This window comes from Chlorocebus sabaeus, chromosome 23, assembly GCF_047675955.1.
Source record: "Chlorocebus sabaeus isolate Y175 chromosome 23, mChlSab1.0.hap1, whole genome shotgun sequence".
Lineage (NCBI taxonomy): Eukaryota > Metazoa > Chordata > Mammalia > Primates > Cercopithecidae > Chlorocebus > Chlorocebus sabaeus.
This window is the reverse complement of record NC_132926.1, coordinates 6,106,641-6,129,631: the sequence shown is the minus strand read 5'-3', so window position 1 is coordinate 6,129,631 and position 22,991 is coordinate 6,106,641. Positions and strand designations below refer to the sequence as shown.

The 22,991-nt window shown below is 43.3% G+C and overlaps 1 pseudogene; it reads left to right on the top strand.

Annotated features, from left to right (window-relative positions):
- Window positions 1-3,103: 3,103 nt before the first annotated feature.
- Window positions 3,104-22,966, top strand: LOC119628092 (protein FAM153B-like; annotated as a pseudogene).
- The last annotated feature ends 25 nt before the right edge of the window (window positions 22,967-22,991 follow it).

Genomic DNA, 22,991 nt, shown 5'->3' with positions numbered 1-22,991 from the left:
AGTAACACATTCTATGAGCAGAAGTCTAGGGTTAGCATCAATGACTGAGCCAATAGTGATAGATTCTTATGAACAGAAGTCTAGGGTTAACATCAATGGCTGAGCCAATAGAGACACATTCTTATGAACAGAAGTCTAGGGTTAGCATCAATGACTGAGCCAATAGTAACACATTCTATGAGCAGAAGTCTAGGGTTAGCATCAATGACTGAGCCAATAGTGATAGATTCTTATGAACAGAAGTCCAGGGTTAGCACCAATGGCTGAGCCAATAGTGATAGATTCTTATGAACAGAAGTCCAGGGTTAGCATAGTCCCTATGCTCTTGGTCACTCCAATCTACTACCTTTCTGTAATGTCTCATCTCAATACAGGCATTTGCCTGCACAGTTGTAAGTGCAACCCACAGTGTAAGTCCTTTCTGAAGCCAAACTCGGATTCAGGGGGCTTTGCTCTGCAGATGACGAACAATGGGATCAAACATGTAAGCTGTGAATAAATAATGACTCATTTCTCTGATCTTCTGCAGCAAGATATCAACAGCTGTCTTTATTTTAATTCATTTTTCTGCGTGTTCCATCTAGGATGAAGTAGTGGATCCTGAGGTGCCCAGGAAATCCCCCGTCAGACACCACCACAAGCATAAGAAGGGAATTCTCCATCACTGACCTCACAATCGTGTACACCCTAGAGTTGCATCAACGGAAGGTATTGTGGAAATTCAGTTGTTGAGTTCATTCATGATATGATTTCTAGATTCTTCAGTGTCTCATATTTCAGACAATTGTAAAATTGTGATACTATATTCTTTATTCCACATGTGCATATTTAAATGTGTTAAGTCAATCATTAGTGCTACAACTACAGGAGTAAAGGTGTATTTACTCCTGTAAATGACTGAGCCAATAGTGATAGATTCTTATGAATAGAAGTCTAGGGTTAGCATCAATGGCTGAGCCAATAGTGATAGATTCTTATCAACAGGAGCCCAGGGTTAGCATCAGTGACTGATACAATAGTGACACATTCTTGTTAACAGAAGTCCAGGGTTAGCATCAATGACTGAGCCAATAGTGATAGATTCTTATGAACAGAAGTCTAGGGTTAACATCAATGGCTGAGCCAATAGAGACACATTCTTATGAACAGAAGTCTAGGGTTAGCATCAATGACTGAGCCAATAGTAACACATTCTATGAGCAGAAGTCTAGGGTTAGCATCAATGACTGAGCCAATAGTGATAGATTCTTATGAACAGAAGTCTAGGGTTAACATCAATGGCTGAGCCAATAGAGACACATTCTTATGAACAGAAGTCTAGGGTTAGCATCAATGACTGAGCCAATAGTAACACATTCTATGAGCAGAAGTCTAGGGTTAGCATCAATGACTGAGCCAATAGTGATAGATTCTTATGAACAGAAGTCCAGGGTTAGCACCAATGGCTGAGCCAATAGTGATAGATTCTTATGAACAGAAGTCCAGGGTTAGCATAGTCCCTATGCTCTTGGTCACTCCAATCTACTACCTTTGTGTAATGTCTCATCTCAATACAGGCATTTGCCTGCACAGTTGTAAGTGCAACCCACAGTGTAAGTCCTTTCTGAAGCCAAACTCGGATTCAGGGGGCTTTGCTCTGCAGATGACGAACAATGGGATCAAACATGTAAGCTGTGAATAAATAATGACTCATTTCTCTGATCTTCTGCAGCAAGATATCAACAGCTGTCTTTATTTTAATTCATTTTTCTGCGTGTTCCATCTAGGATGAAGTAGTGGATCCTGAGGTGCCCAGGAAATCCCCCGTCAGACACCACCACAAGCATAAGAAGGGAATTCTCCATCACTGACCTCACAATCGTGTACACCCTAGAGTTGCATCAACGGAAGGTATTGTGGAAATTCAGTTGTTGAGTTCATTCATGATATGATTTCTAGATTCTTCAGTGTCTCATATTTCAGACAATTGTAAAATTGTGATACTATATTCTTTATTCCACATGTGCATATTTAAATGTGTTAAGTCAATCATTAGTGCTACAACTACAGGAGTAAAGGTGTATTTACTCCTGTAAATGACTGAGCCAATAGTGATAGATTCTTATGAATAGAAGTCTAGGGTTAGCATCAATGGCTGAGCCAATAGTGATAGATTCTTATCAACAGGAGCCCAGGGTTAGCATCAGTGACTGAGCCAATAGTGATAGATTCTTATGAACAGAAGTCCAGGGTTAGCATCAATGACTGAGCCAATAGTGATAGATTCTTATGAACAGAAGTCTAGGGTTAACATCAATGGCTGAGCCAATAGAGACACATTCTTATGAACAGAAGTCTAGGGTTAGCATCAATGACTGAGCCAATAGTAACACATTCTATGAGCAGAAGTCTAGGGTTAGCATCAATGACTGAGCCAATAGTGATAGATTCTTATGAACAGAAGTCTAGGGTTAGCATCAATGGCTGAGCCAATAGAGACACATTCTTATGAACAGAAGTCTAGGGTTAGCATCAATGGCTGAGCCAATAGTGATAGATTCTTATCAACAGGAGCCCAGGGTTAGCATCAGTGACTGAGCCAATAGTGATAGATTCTTATGAACAGAAGTCCAGGGTTAGCATCAATGACTGAGCCAATAGTGATAGATTCTTATGAACAGAAGTCTAGGGTTAACATCAATGGCTGAGCCAATAGAGACACATTCTTATGAACAGAAGTCTAGGGTTAGCATCAATGACTGAGCCAATAGTAACACATTCTATGAGCAGAAGTCTAGGGTTAGCATCAATGACTGAGCCAATAGTGATAGATTCTTATGAACAGAAGTCTAGGGTTAACATCAATGGCTGAGCCAATAGAGACACATTCTTATGAACAGAAGTCTAGGGTTAGCATCAATGACTGAGCCAATAGTAACACATTCTATGAGCAGAAGTCTAAGGTTAGCATCAATGACTGAGCCAATAGTGATAGATTCTTATGAACAGAAGTCCAGGGTTAGCACCAATGGCTGAGCCAATAGTGATAGATTCTTATGAACAGAAGTCCAGGGTTAGCATAGTCCCTATGCTCTTGGTCACTCCAATCTACTACCTTTCTGTAATGTCTCATCTCAATACAGGCATTTGCCTGCACAGTTGTAAGTGCAACCCACAGTGTAAGTCCTTTCTGAAGCCAAACTCGGATTCAGGGGGCTTTGCTCTGCAGATGACGAACAATGGGATCAAACATGTAAGCTGTGAATAAATAATGACTCATTTCTCTGATCTTCTGCAGCAAGATATCAACAGCTGTCTTTATTTTAATTCATTTTTTTGCGTGTTCCATCTAGGATGAAGTAGTGGATCCTGAGGTGCCCAGGAAATCCCCCGTCAGACACCACCACAAGCATAAGAAGGGAATTCTCCATCACTGACCTCACAATCGTGTACACCCTAGAGTTGCATCAACGGAAGGTATTGTGGAAATTCAGTTGTTGAGTTCATTCATGATATGATTTCTAGATTCTTCAGTGTCTCATATTTCAGACAATTGTAAAATTGTGATACTATATTCTTTATTCCACATGTGCATATTTAAATGTGTTAAGTCAATCATTAGTGCTACAACTACAGGAGTAAAGGTGTATTTACTCCTGTAAATGACTGAGCCAATAGTGATAGATTCTTATGAATAGAAGTCTAGGGTTAGCATCAATGGCTGAGCCAATAGTGATAGATTCTTATCAACAGGAGCCCAGGGTTAGCATCAGTGACTGAGCCAATAGTGATAGATTCTTATGAACAGAAGTCCAGGGTTAGCATCAATGACTGAGCCAATAGTGATAGATTCTTATGAACAGAAGTCTAGGGTTAACATCAATGGCTGAGCCAATAGAGACACATTCTTATGAACAGAAGTCTAGGGTTAGCATCAATGACTGAGCCAATAGTAACACATTCTATGAGCAGAAGTCTAGGGTTAGCATCAATGACTGAGCCAATAGTGATAGATTCTTATGAACAGAAGTCTAGGGTTAGCATCAATGGCTGAGCCAATAGAGACACATTCTTATGAACAGAAGTCTAGGGTTAGCATCAATGACTGAGCCAATAGTAACACATTCTATGAGCAGAAGTCTAGGGTTAGCATCAATGACTGAGCCAATAGTGATAGATTCTTATGAACAGAAGTCTAGGGTTAACATCAATGGCTGAGCCAATAGAGACACATTCTTATGAACAGAAGTCTAGGGTTACCATCAATGACTGAGCCAATAGTAACACATTCTATGAGCAGAAGTCTAGGGTTAGCATCAATGACTGAGCCAATAGTGATAGATTCTTATGAACAGAAGTCAAGGGTTAGCATCAGTGATTGAGCCAATAGTGACACATTCTTGTTAACAGAAGTCTAGGGTTAGCATCAATGACTGATCCAATAGTGATAGATTCTTATGAACAGAAGTCTAGGGTTAGCATCAATGGCTGAGCCAATAGTAACACATTCTTATGAACAGAAGTCCAGGGTTAGCATCAATGACTGAGCCAATAGTGATAGATTCTTATGAACAGACATCTAGGGTTAGCATCAATGGCTGAGCCAATAGTGACACATTCTTATGAACAGAAGTCCAGGGTTAGCATCAATGAATGAGCCAATAGTGATATGTTCTTATGATCAGAAGTCTGGGGTTAGCATCAATGACTGATCCAATAGTGATAGATTCTTATGAACAGAAGTCTAGGGTTAGCATCAATGACTGAGCCAATAGTGATAGATTCTTATGAACAGAAGTCCAGGGTTAGCATCAATTACTGAGCCAATAGTGATAGATTCTTATGAACAGAAGTCTGGGGTTAGCATCAATGACTGAGCCAATAGTGACACATTCTTATGAACAGAAGTCCAGGGTTAGCATCAATGACTGAGCCAATAGTGATAATGTTCTTATAATCAGAAGTCTGGGGTTAGCATCAATGACTGAGCCAATAGTGATATGTTCTTATGAACAGATGTCCGGGGTTAGCATCAATGACTGAGCCAATACTGACACATTCTTACGAACAGAAATCCAGGGTTAGCATAAGGTTCACTCTGTGTTGTCCAGTCTATGGGTTTTGACAAACTCACATTGTTGTTTGGCACCCTGATGGAATAATTTCACACCCTAAACATGACCTGAGCTGCACATACTACTTCCTTTCTTCTTTTCTGAGGATTCCTGACAACCATAGATGATTTTACTGCCTCTATAGGTTTCCTTTTCCAGAATTTTATAGAGTTGGAATCATAGGCTATGTAGCTACTTATGACTAACTTATTTTACTTAGCAATATACATGTAAGATCTTTTGTATTGTTTTGAAATTTAACAGCTTGGTAATTCTTAGCAGTAAACAATAGCCCATTGGTGTCATTAAACAGTGTTAGCTGGTTCTCTCACCTCCTGAAGACCATCTCAGCTGCTTCCAGTGTGGGCAATTATGAATAAAGCTACCCGCATTCTTGTGCAGATTTTAAGACGAACATGATTTTTAAATTTAGCTGGGTAAATATGTAGAATTTTGATCACTTGCTGGTAAGACTATGTTTTCCATTGTAATTGTTAGGTAGAATTCACCAGTATAATTATATGGGCTTTTTTTTTTTTTAAGTTATTACTTACTGATCAAATTCTATAATGGATAGAAGCCTACTCAGATTATCTATCTCTCCTTTGGGTGGTTATGGTAGTTTCTCTTTTTGAAGGCATTTGTCCATTTCATTTGAGCTAGGAAATTTGTGGGCATAGACACTTGAATCTCACCAGTTGCCTACTTGGTTCTCTTCCAACGGTACTGTGCTTCCTGTCATTCCTACTCTAAAACTTTTTAATATACTTTCACTGCTGCACTTAAAAATTGCAGGCATAAATTTGTTGAAAGTATTCTCTTATTGGCCAGGCGGGGTGGCTCACGCCTGTAATCCCAGCACTTTGGGAGGCTGAGGCGGGTAGATCATGAGGTCAGGAGATCAAGACCATCCTGGCTAACACGGTGAAACTCCATCTCTACTAAAAATACAAAAAAATTAGCCAGGCATGGTGGCGGGCACCTGTAGTCCCAGCTACTTGGGAGGCTGAGGCAGGAGAATGGTGTGAACCCAGGAGGCGGAGCTCACAGTGAGCCAAGATCACACCACTGCACTCCAGCCTAGGCGACAGAGTGAGACTCTGTCTCAAAAAAAAAAAAAAAAAAAAAAAGTATTCTGTTATTATTTTCTTAATGTTCATGGGATAAGCAGGGATAATTCCTCTTCTATTCATATTATTTGTACATCATGTCTTCTATCTTTTCTTTGTGATTAGCCTGGCTGGAGGTTTACCAATTCTATTGATCTTTTCTAAGAAGCAGCTTTTGGTATTGTTGAGTTTCTTTGTTTATTGTTTCTATTACATTGATTTCTGCAAATATTGCTATGTTTTGGGGGATGGGAGTTGCCTTATTTACATTACACTACACTTTTTTCTCTCGTTTCCTAAGGCGGAAAGTAAGACATCTGGATTTGGATTATGTTTAGTTTACTTCACAGAATTGTCAATGTCTCTAATGCCCCTGAAGTGCACACTTGATCATTAAAATAATAAATATGATGTATTTTGGCCACAATATTGATTTTAAAGCCAATAAAATGGATGATAAGTGCAGGAGGAGCATATGTAGATCCAGGAAAGATAAATGACATTATAACATTTCAACAACAAAAAAAGAAAATTTACCAGGCCTCAAAATGCACAAGGGGACACTGTCATGGAATCAGCAGTGCATCTGTGTGCCGCCCTGTGTGAACACTGCCTATTTCACAGTGGGGAGGTGGCCTAGCCAGAGAACCAGGCCCTGACTTCTGTGGCTTTCCTGATGGTCTCATTTGCCTTCCCTCATCACCAAGGAGGGTGTCCCAGTGGCAGCCAAGTTTCTGCCCTTAACCCACCTCCTTTACACACGCCATCCCCCTGTCCCCAGCACCCAAGGCTGCCTAAGGGATTCCTTCTGTGGAACCAACATGCTGACAGTTACTCTGTGTTTCCTAGATCACAGTGAGAACCTGGCGCAGGAGCCTTCATCTAAGGATGTCCCAGGTGCTCGCCTGGTAAGTTCTTCTTTATGTTTCTGAAATGGAAATGCTGTTGCTCTTGGTTCTTTTTTATTTTATTTGAATTGAGATATGAAAATCTTACCATGTGTATTATAGATGATTTAAAGAATTTTTTGGTGGGAAAATGTGAGGGTTCATTACCAGGTAAGAAATGATCTCAGATGGCATTCTTAGATGACACCTTCAGTTATGAACTGTATGGCAGAAAGAATTTTTTTAGGGGAAAAGCTTTCTTCTTACAACATTGTGACTATACAACCAAAACAATGTTGAAAGTCTTGCATAAAAATCTTGTGCCTGGGCCTGGCGCAGTGGCTCAAGCCTGTAATCCCAGCACTTTGGGAGGCCGAGACGAGCGGATCACGAGGTCAGGAGATCGAGACCATCCTTGCTAACATAGTGAAACCCCATCTCTACTAAAAAATACAAAAAACTAGCCGGGTGAGGTGGTGGGCGCCTGTAGTCCCAGCTATTCGGTAGTAGAAGTGCTTTCTTCTTGAAAATAATGGTGACCATGCAGTGAAAATAAACTTGAAAATCATGTACAAAAAAACTTGTGCCTTTCCACATGTCCTCTAGGCTTTATTTTGAGACCCTCATGTTGACTATTTTCACTATTTCCATTGGGTTTCCTAATGTCAACAATGCAGAAAAGACCTGTGCACACAGGACACAGTGTGGTCTGACTCTCATCATGTTTTTCTTTTCTCTAATTGCAGAAAAGAGTACACTTTGAGGAAGACGGTATGTGTTGTGGGTTTACTTTTTTAATTGTTTTTGTTTTGCTTGAAATTCTGGGATGCATGAGTGGAACGTGCAGGTTTGTTACATAGGTATAAATATGTCACAGTGGTCTGCTGCACCTATTAACCTGTCATCTGGGTTTTCAACCCCACGTGCATTAGGTATTTATACTAATGCTCTCCCTCGTCTTGCCCCCCATGCCTCAGGGATTAGTTTTTTGCTAAGGAAATATCTTAGTTTTTCAGAAAGGTGGCACTTTTTACGCTGCGTTTGGTGGAGAATTTCTCTGGAGCTTCCTAAGAGAAATGAAGTTTCAGGCAGTTTGGTATAAAAAACAGTAAGACGTTGGTACAGAGTTATGACCGTCTTCCCGTAGTCTCTGCGGGAAGTGGTGTCCCTTACATGAAAGGGTGTTGTGCATCAGGTTTGGGAGGTATGGAGGAGAGAGTCTACGGGCAGTGATTGTGAGTGTCTTTGAGAGTTTTTGTGCATGTCCAAAGCACCACACAAGGATTAATGGTTTAAAAAAAATGTAGTGCATCACCCCCCTTGTCTACATGTGCCAGCCCCGTGTTTTTAGCACCCTAGTCTGCGTGATGGATTCCTTCAGTGCACCCAATGTGCTGACGATTACTCTGTTTCCTAGAGCGTGACAAAGGCTTGTTGTGTGAACGTCCGCCCGAGATACCACCTGAGAGGTTATTAGACTCGGTTGAGGTAAACTCTTTGTTGTTTGTCTGAGGTGGGAATTTTATTTTTCGTGGTTTCTATATAAATTGAGGTAAGAGACGGTAATCTTACCATGTACATTATAGATGACTTACAGAATGTCTTGGTGGGCATCTGTAAAGTGAGAGTTTATTACCAGCAAGAATGAATTCAAGATGACATTTATAGATGACAGGTTCACTTAAAAACTCTTCGGCAGTAAGCATTTTCCATAGAGAAATGCTTTCTTCTTGAAAATAGTGGTGAACTTGCAATGAAGATAAACTTGAAAATCATTCACAAAAAAAACTTGTGCCTTTCCACGTCCTCTAGGCTTTATTTTGGGGCCCTCGTGTTGACTATTTTCACTATTTCCATTGGGTTTTCTAACGTCAACAATGCAGAAAAGACCTGTGCACACAGGACACAGTGTGGTCTGACTCTCATCATGTTTTTCTTTTCTCTAATTGCAGAAAAGAGTACACCTTGTGGAAGAAGGTATGTGTTGTAGGTTTACTTTTTTTATTTTTATTTTGCTTGAAATTCTGGGATGCATATGTAGAATGTGCAGGTTTCTTACATAGAGGTAAATGTGTCACAGTGGTTTGCTTCACCTATCAACCCCTCATCTAGGTTTTTAGCCCTGCATGCATTAGGTATTTATTCTACTGATCTCCCTCGTCTCACCCCTCATACCCCAGGGATTAGTTTTTTGCTAAGGAAATATCTTAGTTTTTCAGAAAGGTGGCACTTTTTAACCTGTATTTGGTGGAGAATTTCTCTGGAGCTTCCTAAGAGAAATGAGGTTTTAGGCAGTTTGGTATAAAAAACAGTAAGACGTTGGTACAGAGCTATGACCGTCTTCCCGTAGTCTCTGCGGGAAGTGGTGTCCCTTACATGAAAGGGTGTTGTGCATCAGGTTTGGGAGGTATGGAGGAGAGAGTCTACGGGCAGTGATTGTGAGTGTCTTTGAGAGTTTTTGTGCATGTCCAAAGCACCACACAAGGATTAATGGTTTAAAATAAAATGTAGTGCATCACCCCCGTGTCTACATGTGCCAGCCCCGTGTTTTTAGCACCCTAGTCTGCGTGATGGATTCCTTCAGTGCACCCAACGTGCTGACGATTACTCTGTTTCCTAGAGCGCGACAAAGGCTTGTTGTTTGAGCGTGTGCTCAAGATACCACCTGAGAGGTTATTAGACTCGGTTGAGGTAAACTCTTTGTTGTTTGTCTGAGGTGGGAATTTTATTTTTCTTGGTTTCTATATAAATTGAGGTAAGAGACGGTAATCTTACCATGTACATTATAGATGACTTACAGAATGTCTTGGTGGGCATCTGTAAAGTGAGAGTTTATTACCAGCAAGAATGAATTCAAGATGACATTTATAGATGACAGGTTCACTTGAAAACTCTTCGGCAGTAAGCATTTTCCATAGAGAAATGCTTTCTTCTTGAAAATAGTGGTGAACTTGCAATGAAGATAAACTTGAAAATCATTCACAAAAAAAACTTGTGCCTTTCCACATGTCCTCTAGGCTTTATTTTGGGGCCCTCGTGTTGACTATTTTCACTATTTCCATTGGGTTTTCTAATGTCAACAATGCAGAAAAGACCTGTGCACACAGGACACAGTATGGTCTGACTCTCATCATGTTTTTCTTTTCTCTAATTGCAGAAAAGAGTACACGTTGAGGAAGAAGGTATGTGTTATGGGTTTACTTTTTTAATTGTTTCTATTTTGCTTGTAATTCTGGGATGCATGTGTAGAACGTGTAAGTTTCTTACATAGGGGTAAATATGTCACAGTGGTTTGCTGCACCTATCAAGCCCTCATCTAGGTTTTTAGCCCCGCATGCATTAGGTATTTATTCTAATGCTCTCCCTCGTCTTTCCCCTCATGCCCCAGGGATTAGTTTTTTGCTAAGGAAATATCTTAGTTTTTCAGAAAGGTGGCACTTTTTATGCTGCGTTTGGTGGAGAATTTCTCTGGAGCTTCCTAAGAGAAATGAGGTTTTAGGCAATTTGGTATGAAAAAACAGTAAGACTTTGTGACAGAATTGTGACCATCTTCCTGTAGTCTCTGCAGGAAGTGGTGTCCCTTATGTGAAAGGGTGGTGTGCATCAGGTTTGGGAGGTATGGAGGAGAGAGTCTATGGGCAGTGATTGTGAGTGTCTTTTGGAGTTTTTGTGCATGTTCAAAGCAACACACAAGGATTGTATGTTTTTTTAAAAAAAAAAAAAAAAAAAGGAGTAGTCCATCACCCTGAACACTTTACATAAATCAACCCATTGATTTTCCACCACAGCTGTCTGAAGTTTAATATCCTCAGTCCTAAGTTACTGGTTATGCAGAGATGAATTTCTCAAAGTCTTGGCTTTCTCAGTAGAGGAGGGAAATGTGAAATCAGGAGTGGTTGGCAGGTTGATTCTATGGACTTCTGTCCTGCATTGATCTCACAGCCGTTGTATAACTCATCAGCCTGGCAGTGACTTTGGGCACCTAGGTGTGCATGTGGAAGTACAATACATACAGAAATTCTATGCACTGTCTATCATCATAGAATGGTCTTAATGGTCGCATAACCCAGGATTAGAATGGGTATGTTTTACAGTGGATTTGGGTGTGGTCAGAAATGTGAAACATACATGGAGAGGTCACAGGCTTTTGCTTCAGTGATCGGTTTATTCCTCAGCTCCTGTTTAAAAGCAGAGAATAGGCAGGGTGTGGTGTCTCATGCCTGTAATCCCAATACATTGGGAGGCCGAGGCAGGTGAATCACTTGAGGTCAGGAGTTTGAGACCAGCCTGGCTAACACTGTCTCTACTGAAAACACAAAAATTAACTGGGTGTGGCAGCAGGTGCCAGTGATCCCAGCTACCCAGGAGGCTGAGGCAGGAGAATCACTTGAACCTGGGAGACGGAGGTTGCAGTGAGCCTAGATCCTGCCACTGCACTCTAGCCTGGGCAACAGAGTGAGATTTCATCTAAAAAAAAAAAAAAAAAAAAAAAAAAAAGCAGACAACAATCAGGGACATATTCTACTATGTTTAATAACATGATTGCCACAAGTGTACATGTGCCCTAATTCAGCCCACACATCCAATACACAGTGCAGAAGAAGAACTCAAGGAAGAACTGGGGTGTTCTTCTGGTGTCCATCACCTCGGTGGGACTTCCTGCACAGCTAGTTTGGAGAGTCTTATCGTTAGCCCCCCACCTACTGCCCCCATGATGGGCTGTCCTAGTGCTGGAGTCAGTGTGAGCATGAGCAGCAGCTGACTCCAGGGACACATACATTGTGTTGAAAAGGAAGAGTGGAAGGACAAATAAGATAAGTGCGGGTTCTCTTTAAATGGTAGGATAATTGAATATTTTCAAATCTTGGTTTAGTTCTCCTTGAATCAAAGGTTCAGTGAAGTCATAATTTTTTTTGACTAGAGTTAAGATTTTTTGAAGAAAGCTGACTTTTATGCAGTACGATATGTTTCAGAAGAGATGATGAACAGCAGCAGCAGCACATGTGGGTCCTTTGGGAGAAATGACCTCAAGGGGATCGAGAAGGGGGGCAATTTAGCTCAGGTCAGATTAGGAAGGAGGAGCCCTGAGATGCTACAGGGAAACACTGTGTGGTGGGCCCTGTTTGAGATGGTTTATTTCAGGTTGAAGAGGTTGCCTTAGCTACAGGACCAAGGCTCTGTCTTCTGTGGCCTTCCTGATGCCTTCCTTCACCATTTGCCTTCCCTCTCCACCATGGAGGATGGACCAGCAGCAGCTGAGTCTGTGCTGTGAACACACCTTTCACACATGCCAGCCCCAGGTCCACAGCTCCAAGACCACCTGAGGGATTCACTCAGTGGAGCTCATGTGCTTATAGTGACTCTGTTTCCCAGGTATCCTGGAAGATCTGGAGGAGGATGTGCCAGGGCAGACATCCTTGGAGGAAGCCACAAGGGTTCACATGGTAAAGCCATCTTACTTCCTCTAAAATGGAAAATGTATTTCTCTCGGTTTCTCTGTGTTTCAACTGAATTAAGATGTATAAGTCTTACAGGCCGGTCGCGGTGGCTCACGCCTATAATCCCAACACTTTGGGAAGCCGAGGTGGGCATCACAAAGTCAGGAGATTGAGACCATCCAGGATAACACAGTGAAACCCCGTCTCTACTAAAAATACAAAAAAAATTACCTGGGCGTGGTGGAGGGCGCCTGTAGTCCCAGCTAATCGGGCTGAGGAGAATGGAGTGAACCCAGGAGGCGGAGCTTGCAGTGAGCCGAGATCTCACCACGGCACTCCAGCCTGGGTGACAGAGAGAGACTGCCTCTCGGGGGAAAAAAAAAAAAAAGATGTATACATCTTACCACGTACACTATAAGTGACTGACAGAATTTCTTGGTGGGCAAATGTCACAGTTCGTTATCCACTTAAAAATGGTTTCAGATGGCATCCACATTTACAACTGTGTGTCAGCAGACATTTTCCTCAAGAGAAATGCCTTCTTCTTGAGAAGTATTTGGAATTGTAAAACAAAAACAACTGAAAATCCTGCACAAAAATCTTGTGCTTTTCCACAGATTTCTTCTAGATATCAGGGCTATTGTCTCAATCACTATTTACCATCTGTTTTTTCTTTAACATCAACAAGTGAAGAAAAGGCCTGTGCACACTGGACACAGCCTGGTCTGACCCTCAGAGTGTTTTGTTTTCCTCTAGATGCCGGTGGACCCAGCCACACAGGCGAACGGTACGTATCTGGGATCATCTCTCTGTTTACGTTCAAAATGTTAGTGTTGCAAAGATGACACTGTTTTGCCTGCTTTTGCTCAAGAGCCACTCTGGTTTGAGCTTTCTGCCAGAAATCAGATTTGGGACAGTTGATTTCAAAAACTACTAAGAGTCCAGTAAACAACTGTAACCATGGTACTGTCATCCTTGGAAGCAGAAGTGTCGTGTAAGGTGGGGTGGTTCATCAGGATTGGGAGGGACAGAGGAGAGAGTGTGTATGGAATGATTGTGGATGTCTTTGGGAGTGTGTGTACATTTCCCCAGAAAACATACTCCCATGTTCAAAGCACAACACAAGGATCAATGTTCAAGAAAATTTCCATCACCACTGCACGGTTTACATACATCAACCCATTCATCCTCCAGCACAGCTGTACCTGAACATAAGTTCACTATCCCCAGTCCTCAGATGGACATGGTGCAGAGACGAATTTCCCAAGCTCTTGGTCTTTTAAATGGAAGAGGCACATGTGAAGTCGGGAATGAGTGGAAGGTTAATGCCATGAGCCACTACACTGAATTTGTCACAAAGCCCTAGTATAATTTCTTGCTAGGCCAAGTTATTCCAGCACTTCTGTATGCACCTGGGAGAATGAAAACCTATTCAGATCCCAAACACTATCATGACTGGATGGTGTCAGTGCTCAGCTCACCCAGGGTTGGTTTGAGCAGGTACATTGTACAGTGGGCTTCAGTGTGATCATTAATGTAAAACACACAGAGTCCACAGGCTTTTGACCTACAGCGGTGACATCATCCCTCAGCTCCTGTTCAAATGCAGACAATAATCAGTGGGATATTCTATTGTATTGAATGAGATAATCACCGCAAGTCTTAGAAATTCAGAGGAACCCAATCCCAAGACATAGCATCCAATAAAATCTCAAGGATCAACCTGGGTGTTAGCCTGGCACCCACTTTCCCTGCTGGAATCTCCTGCAGAGCTGGGCTGGAGAGGGTCAGTGCCCGCCCCCACCCCCTTGCTTTTCCCCATGACAGACTGTCCCAATGCTACAGTCAGTGTGAGCATGAGGAGCAGTGCACTCCGTGGTGCACACATATCGTGTTGAAAAGGAAGAGTGGAAGGACAAATATCACATGCTGAGTAGGGGTCATCATGAAATGGCAGGATAATTGAGTATTTTCAAATCTTGGTTGATTTGCCTTGTAACAGAAAGTAATGCAAACTTTGACTAGAATTAAATCTCCGTTTACAAGAAAGGTTGCTTCTTATACACTACAAAATATTCTAGAAGGGATGATACACAGAGCAGCAGCACATGTGGATTTCAGGAGGAAATGACTTTGGCAGGGATCAATAAGAGGCAAGTTAGCTCAGGTGTGATTAGGAAGGAGGAGCCCTAAGAGACTGCCAGGGAAACACAGCCTGCACTGCGTGGTGTGCCCTGTTTGAGACTGGATATTTCATGTTTACGAGGTGGCCTGTAGGTAGAAACCCAAAGGCCCTGATTCCCTTTCTTCCCTGCGTCTCTCCTGTGCCTGCTACCCTCCCCCAACACCCACCTCAAGCAATGTTACTGAATTGTTCGTGAGCAACACCACCACGGTGCTGACGGTCACTCTGTATCCTCCTAGCTCTGACTGAGACACTACAAGAACGGTCCAGTGACGAGGGAGAGGAGGAGGACCCAGAGGATGTGAAGGTCAGGCCACCTGGATTTCTCTGTGAAAAACTGTTGCTTTCTTAGTTTTACCTTATTTGGATTAAATTAAGATACCAGAGTTTCACAACATATATCTTAGATTAGTGACAGAATGTCCTTGGGGAGAATTTTGAGAGTCTCTTCCCCACTGAGTCTTGAATTAAGACAGTGGGAGAAAATGACAGCACCAGCCACACATTGTGCAGCAGTGAGCTTTTGCCTTACCAATTTTGTTCTCTCTTTGGAGCAAAATTACTTACTTGCCAACCAACATAGACTTGACAGGAAACACCCTTTGAGAAAAATTTATGTCTTTAGTATGAGTCGATTTGCTCTGTTCTTTGGGGTTCCTTTGAACTCTGGTTTTCATCTTGTTTTCTAATGTCACTAAGCAAAGAAAAGTCCTGTGCTCACAGGACACAGCATGGTCTGATGCTCATAGCAATTTACTTTCTGTCATTACAGAAATCGTCGGGAGTTCCATCAGAGGGTAGCTATTGCGGAGCCCCTCTCATGCTGATGAGTCACCCAGATGATGAGGAATGTGCCACTGCCTCGCTGGCCTTCCCGTAGACAGGCAGCCGGAGCTGAGCGTCCTCTCATGAATGAGGACCTAGGCTCTGATGGGAGAAATGATTTTTCTAGATAAGGAACAGTGGCCACATTCTGCAGCCCCTGGGAGCAACTGCGATCCCTGAAGGTGGGGTGGGATCCTGTGCACGGGGCCGGTCATGTCTTTTGTGAATTCATGCGGTGCCACGGTCAGTGTGTCTGGGTGTGTGTGTTTGGGTTTCCGTACTACATATCCCCAGATTTACTAGTGTCCACATTCTCAACAGAGATTTCCGTCACCGTTGTGGTCCTATTACAGGCACATGAAAAAATCAGCTTGTAAGCTTCCAGTGTGTGCAGTTTATTTCTTGCACAGGACACTTTAATTAACCTAAAAGAAATCCTGTCCACACCCAGGAAATTCTCACTGGGCACCCAAGGAACAGAACTGTGTCAGGATCTCTGCTCATTTTATTTTTTCCTTCAGAATTCCCTGCTATACTTTATTTTCTAATAAACCTCACCTCTTCACAGGCCTTTCTGTTTCCTCCTGCCTTTGGAGAGGTCATGACACCTCACTCTAGCCCCTTCCCTCCTTTACAAGCCTCTTCTACCAAAGCCCTCAGAAGTGACCCTCCACGACCCATCTTGAGAGGGAGGAGGGGCTCCTTCCTGTGCATTTACACCCTGGTGCAGCCTCGTGCTACAGCCAGTTCTGCTGGGAAACTGAGAAGAGAGGAGGCTGCAGGTGGGGTTGGGGTGAAATCACCCCAATTTTCTCCATTGAGGCCTCATGTTGACCATCAGATAACGTGGTTCAGAATAGATAATGCCAGGGTCATGTAGAGTTTCAGCCTTGTATCCCTCAGCCTAGTCATGGTTTCTGTGTCCTCGGCTCAGAAACAGCAACATGTAAAGAGAACCAAGGGGTTTGCCCTAGGGTCTGAGAGGCAGGGTGAGCACTTGCCTTCCTAGCAGGATGGAGGGTGGCTCATGCATTGCAGATGGGGAAAAACAAACTCTGTGGTAGCGCAGAGGCTCCATGATGTCCCCATTGAACCGCCTGTTGACAAAGGTTGGTTGTGTGCTCCTGAAGGCTTTTGAAAAAAAACAAGTGAACGCAGTTGGTTTCAGTGAATAGGAATATAAACAGAGCCAAATTTAGTTTGAGTTTTTTCTTGGTGTATGCGTTTGGTGGAAACTTATTGTGTATAAATTAAATTTGATTGCTCTTTAGGTGTCAATATTTATCCCACATTTTAAACCAATCAGGTTGGTGTGAATTTAGAAGGTCCCTCACTAACCTCAGAAACAATCTCCTCATAACCCAATTCCCGAGTCATCTTTAATCTGTAGAATATAGTGTTTTGTGGCTACTCAGGGGGCTTTCTGCTGACTGATTCAAGGTACAAATCAGTGTTACCCACGTTGAGGTTCTAAGAATTCACAGACAGCTGCCCAGTGGGCTCTGTGAGAGAGAGAGCAGGTACAGCCTTGGCCTGGGTCTGCAGAGGAACATGATCTGGAGGAGCAGAAGGAAGGCATGAGGGCAGCAGAGCCATGGGGAAGCCGAGGTGCAGCATCAGCAGAGTCAGTTCCACATCATCACCTGGGCGCAGACGGAACGTTCACGCCTCATCTGAAGGAGGAGTTGAGCTCTGACTTCGTGGCTGGCCTGAACATTGGCCATCTTCCTAAAACCCTGGACAGAGGTGCTACTTTCTTGTTTCTTGTCTTCTCCATCTCCCTGTGTATTGATGGCAAAGGCACCACCAGAAATTAGTGAGAGACAGAGAACAGGAGTGAGTGCCTGAAATGTTCAACTTAGCCCAGAGAGAACATGATCAGCAGGGACGGACTGGAGGGTCAGGTCAGACATGGAGTAGTTGCCACGTTTGATCTCCCTGTGGCTGGAACAGTCAGCTTCTGGGAGTCGCCGGACAGCTGGTCTTTGTGTAGCTGCTATTGGTCCAGAGTTCCCTTTTACTGGAGGGAGGCTCAGCTCCCAGAGAGGGCAGCTGCCCAATGCTAGTGTCACAGGAAGTGAGGAGGGGACCCTGCTCTCAGGCAGGCTGAGCTCAGCAAAGGGAGAGGGGCTGCTCTGGAGTTTAGGTGGTCCTTGTAGCTTTCTCGTGTGACCCATAGGAGATCAGTTTCTCTGTTTCTCTGGGACAGACTTGCAGTCATCAGTCCCAAAGTCTGTAGTCTCCTACTCATAGGTGGAGGAATCCTGGCCATGGGTGGTCACCGGGAGGGCAGGGACTGTGTCCTCCTCATTCTTTCTACTCCCAGAGCTCAGCCCTGGGCAGTCCATGTTGGGCCCGTGATGTTCTGATGCCTGCATTCCTGTTGTGAGATCTAGCACAAGTGTGCAAAGGCTTTCTGCTCATTTTCTATAGTCTGTGGGTTCCCACACTTACCCAGGTGCCTGCGTGGGTTGTAATCCAGGGTCAGGGGAGAAGAGCGTGGGCTCCTCAAACAGTGAGGTTTTCCCTTCTCTGCTTCTGCGGTTCTGCTCGTGTTTTCTCCTGAAGTGTGCACTGAATGATTACAATAATACATTGTGTATGTTTTACGAAAATTATGTCAGTTCAACAAAATGGATGGAAAATGCAAGAGAAGCATATGTAGACCCAGGAGAGATAAATAGCATTGTCACATTTCACCAGAAAAGTGGAAATTTCCCAGGCCTCAAACTGCATAGGAGAAGGAAGAGACACTGTCACGGCGTCGGCAGTGCGTGTGTGTGCTGCCAAGGCTCTGTCTTCCATGGCTTTCGTGATGGTCTCACTGACCTTTCTTCATCACCAAGGAGGATGTTCTGGCAAGAGGTCTGTTTTTGCAGTTAACCCCCCTTGTCTACATGTGCCAGCCCCGTGTTTTTAGCGCCTGAGTCTGCCTGACGGATTCCTTCAGTGCATCCAGTGTGCTGACAATGACTCTGTGTTTCCTCGAGCGCGACCAAGGCTTGTTGTGCGAGCATCTGCCCAAGATACCATCTGAGACGTTGTCAGGGTCATTGAAGGTAAAGTGTTTTTTGTTTGTCTGAGGTGGGAATTTTATTTCTCTTCGTTTCTATATAAATTGAGGTAAGAGACGGTAATCTTACCATGTACATTATAGATGACTTACAGAATGTCTTGGTGGACATCTGTAAAGTGAGAGTTTATTACCAGCAAGAATGAATTCAAGATGACATTTATAGATGACAGGTTCACTTAAAAACTCTTCGGCAGTAAGCATTTTCCATAGAGAAATGCTTTCTTCTTGAAAATAGTGGTGAACTTGCAATGAAGATAAACTTGAAAATCATTCACAAAAAAAACTTGTGCCTTTCCGTCCTCTAGGCTTTATTTTGGGGCCCTCGTGTTGACTATTTTCACTATTTCCATTGGGTTTTCTAACGTCAACAATGCAGAAAAGACCTGTGCACACAGGACACAGTGTGGTCTGACTCTCATCATGTTTTTCTTTTCTTTAATTGCAGAAAAGAGTACACTTGGAAGAAGAAGGTATGTGTTTTGGGGTTTTGTTTTTATTCATTTTAATGTGCTTGAAATTCTGGGATGCATGTGTAGAACGTGTAGGTTTGTTACATAGGTATAAATATGTCATCGTGGTTTGCTGCACCTATCAAGCCCTCATCTAGGTTTTTAGCCCCGTGTGCAGTAGGTCTTTATACTAATGCTCTCCCTCATCTTGCCCCCCACACCCCAGGGATTAGTTTTTTGCTAAGGAAATATCTTAGTTTTTCAGAAAGGTGGCACTTTTTACCCTGCATTTGCTGGATAATTTCTCTGGAGCTTCCTAACAGAAATGAGGTTTTAGGCAGTTTGGTATAAACAAGCAGTCTGAGACCAGACTGATCAACATGGAGGAAACCCGTCTCTCCTAAAATTGCAAAATTATCCAGGAATGGGTGTGCATTCCTGTAATCCCAGCTGTTCAAGAGACTGAGGCAGCAGAATCACTTGAACCCAGGAGGCGGAGGTTGTGGTAGGCCGAGATCGCGCCATTGCACTCCAGCCTGGGCAACAAGAGTGAAACTCCATCGCAAAAAAGAGAAAAACAAAAAAGTTCTAGGAGGAACAAAAGCACAGCAGCAGTACATGTGGCTCCTGGGGAGGAAATGACCTCAAGGGGATAAAGAAGGGAGGACAAGTTAGGTCAGATTAAGAAGGAGGAGCCCTGAGATGCTACAGGGAAACACTATGTGGTGTGCCCTGTTTGAGATGGGTTATTTCATGTCGAAGAGGTTGCCTTAGCTAGACGACTAAGACTCTGTCTTCTGTGGCCTTCCCGATGCATTCCTTCACCATTTGTCTTCCCTCACCACCTGGAAGAGGGACCAGCAGCAGCTGAGTCTGTGCTGTGAACACACCTTTCCACACACGCCAGCCCCGTGTCCACAGCTCCAAGACCACCTGAGGGATTCACTCAGTGGAGCTCATGTGCTTATAGTGACTCTGTTTCGTAGGTGAACTGGAAGACCTGGAGGAGGATGTGCCCAAGCAGACATCCTCGGAGGAAGCCACAGGCGTTCGCATAGTAAAGTCATGTTGTTTACTCTGAAATGGAAATTGAATTTCTCTCGGTTTCTCTCTGTTTCCATTGAACTAAGAGGTACACATCTTACCATCTACGCGATAGGTGACTGACAAGAATTTCTTGGTGGGCAAATGTCAGAGTTCATTATCCACTAAAAAATGGTTTCAGATGGCATCCACATTTACAAGCTGTGTGTCAGCAGACATTTTCCTCAAGAGAAATGCCTTCTTCTTAAGAAGTATTTGGAATCGTCAAATAAAAACAATTGAAAATCTTGCACAAAAATCTGTGCCTTTCCACGAATATCTTCTAGATATCAGGGCCATTGTCTCAACCACTATTTTCCATCTGTTTTTTTAATATCAACAAGTGAAGAAAAGACCTGTGCACACAGGACACAGCCTGGTCTGACCCTCAGAGTGTTTTGTTTTTCTCTAGATGCAGGTGGACCCAGACACACTGGCGAACGGTACGTATCTGGGATCATCTCTCTGTTTACGTTCAAAATCTTAGTGTTGCAAAGATGACACTGTTTTGCCTGCTTTTGCTCAAGAGCCACTCTGGTTTGAGCTTTCTGCCAGAAATTAGATTTGAGAAATTTGGTATAAAAACTACTAAGAGTCCAGTAAACAACTGTAACCATGCTACTGTCATCCCTGGAAGCAGCAGTGTCCTGTCAGTGGGGTGGTTCATCAGGGTTGGGAGGGACAGAGGAGAGAGTGTGTATGGAATGATTGTGGATGTCTTTGGGAGTGTGTGTACATTTCCCCAGAAAACATACTCCCATGTTCAAAGCACAACACAAGGATCAATGTTCAAGAAAATTTCCATCACCACTGCACGGTTTACATACATCAACCCATTCATCCTCCAGCACAGCTGTACCTGAACATAAGTTCACTATCCCCAGTCCTCAGATGGACATGGTGCAGAGACGAATTTCCCAAGCTCTTGGTCTTTTAAATGGAAGAGGCACATGTGAAGTCGGGAATGAGTGGAAGGTTAATGCCATGAGCCACTACACTGAATTTGTCACAAAGCCCTAGTATAATTTCTTGCTAGGCCAAGTTATTCCAGCACTTCTGTATGCACCTGGGAGAATGAAAACCTATTCAGATCCCAAACACTATCATGACTGGATGGTGTCAGTGCTCAGCTCACCCAGGGTTGGTTTGAGCAGGTACATTGTACAGTGGGCTTCAGTGTGATCATTAATGTAAAACACACAGAGTCCACAGGCTTTTGACCTACAGCGGTGACATCATCCCTCAGCTCCTGTTCAAATGCAGACAATAATCAGTGGGATATTCTATTGTATTTAATGAGATAATCACTGCAAGTCTTAGAAATTCAGAGGAACCCAATCCCAAGACATAGCATCCAATAAAATCTCAAGGATCAACCTGGGTGTTAGCCTGGCACCCACTTTCCCTGCTGGAATCTCCTGCAGAGCTGGGTTGGAGAGAGTCACTGCCCGTTCCCCGCCCCCGTCGCTGCTCCCCATGTCAGGCTGTCCCCGTGCTGGAGTCAGTTTGAGCATGAGGAGCAGTGCACTCCATGGTGCACACACATCATGTTGAAAAAGAAGAGTGGAAGGACAAATACCAGATGCTACGTAGGGGTCATCGTTAAATGGTAGGATAATTGAGTATTTTCAAATCTTGGTTTAATTGCCTTATAACAGAAAGTTAGTTAATGAAATCTTTTGGCTAGAATTAAATCTCTTTAATGAAAGCTTTCTTCTTATTCAGTACAAAATCTTCTAGAAGGGATAATATGCAGAGCAGCAACACATGTGGATTCTGAGGAGGAAATGACTTTGGCAGGGATCAATAAGAGGGCACATTAGCTCAGGTCAGATTAGGAGGGAGGAGCCCTAAGAGGCTGCCAGGGACGCACAGTTTGCACTGCCTGGTGTGCCCTGTTTAAAATTGGCTATTTCATGTTTAGGAGGTGGCCTGGAGCTAGAAAGCCAAAGGCCCTGATTCCCTTTCTTCCCTGCCTCTCTCCTGTTCTGCTATCCTCCTCCCACACCCACCTCAAGTAATGTTACTGAATTGTTCATGAGCAACACCACCAAGGTGCTGACAGTCACTCTATCCTCCTAATTCTTTCAGAGCATCTACTACAGGAGCGGTCCAGTGACTGCCTCACTTGAGGCAGGGAGGTGGAGGCTGCAGTAAGCCATGATCATGCCACTGCACTCCAGTCTGGGTGACAGAAACTGTCTCAAGAAAAAAAAAATCATGTCATCTGCAAATGGACAACTCAACGTTTTTCTTTCCAATTTGGATGCTTTTTGTTTCTGTTGCCTAAGCTGAATAGAAGTGGTGACAGGGCATCCTTGTCTTGTTCTGGATCCTGTTGATTATGATGCTAGCTGTGGCTCTGTCATATGTGGCTTTTATTGTGTAGTTGCACATTCTTTATATACCTAATTTGCTGAGAGTTTTCATCACTAGTAGATGTTGAATATGTCAAATGCTTTTTTCTGCATATATTTAATGCTCAGAGTCATATGGTTTGGATCTCTGTCCCTACCCAAATCTCAGGTTCAACTGTAATCCCCAGTGTTGAAGATGGTGCCTCGTGGGAGGTGACTGGGTCATGGGGGCAGTTTCTCGTGGCTTAACACCATCCCCCTTGGTGTTTTCATGGCAATAGCAAGTTATCATGAGATCATGTTTAAAAGTGTGTAGTGCCTGCCCCCCACCCCTCTTGCTCCAGCCATGTGAAGTGCCAGTTTCCCCTTCACCTTCCACCATAATTGAAGCTGAGCAGATGCTGCCTTGCTTCCTGTACAACCTATGGAACCATGAGCCAATTAAACTTTTCTTTGGAAATTAACCAGTCTCAGGCATTTCTTTGTAAC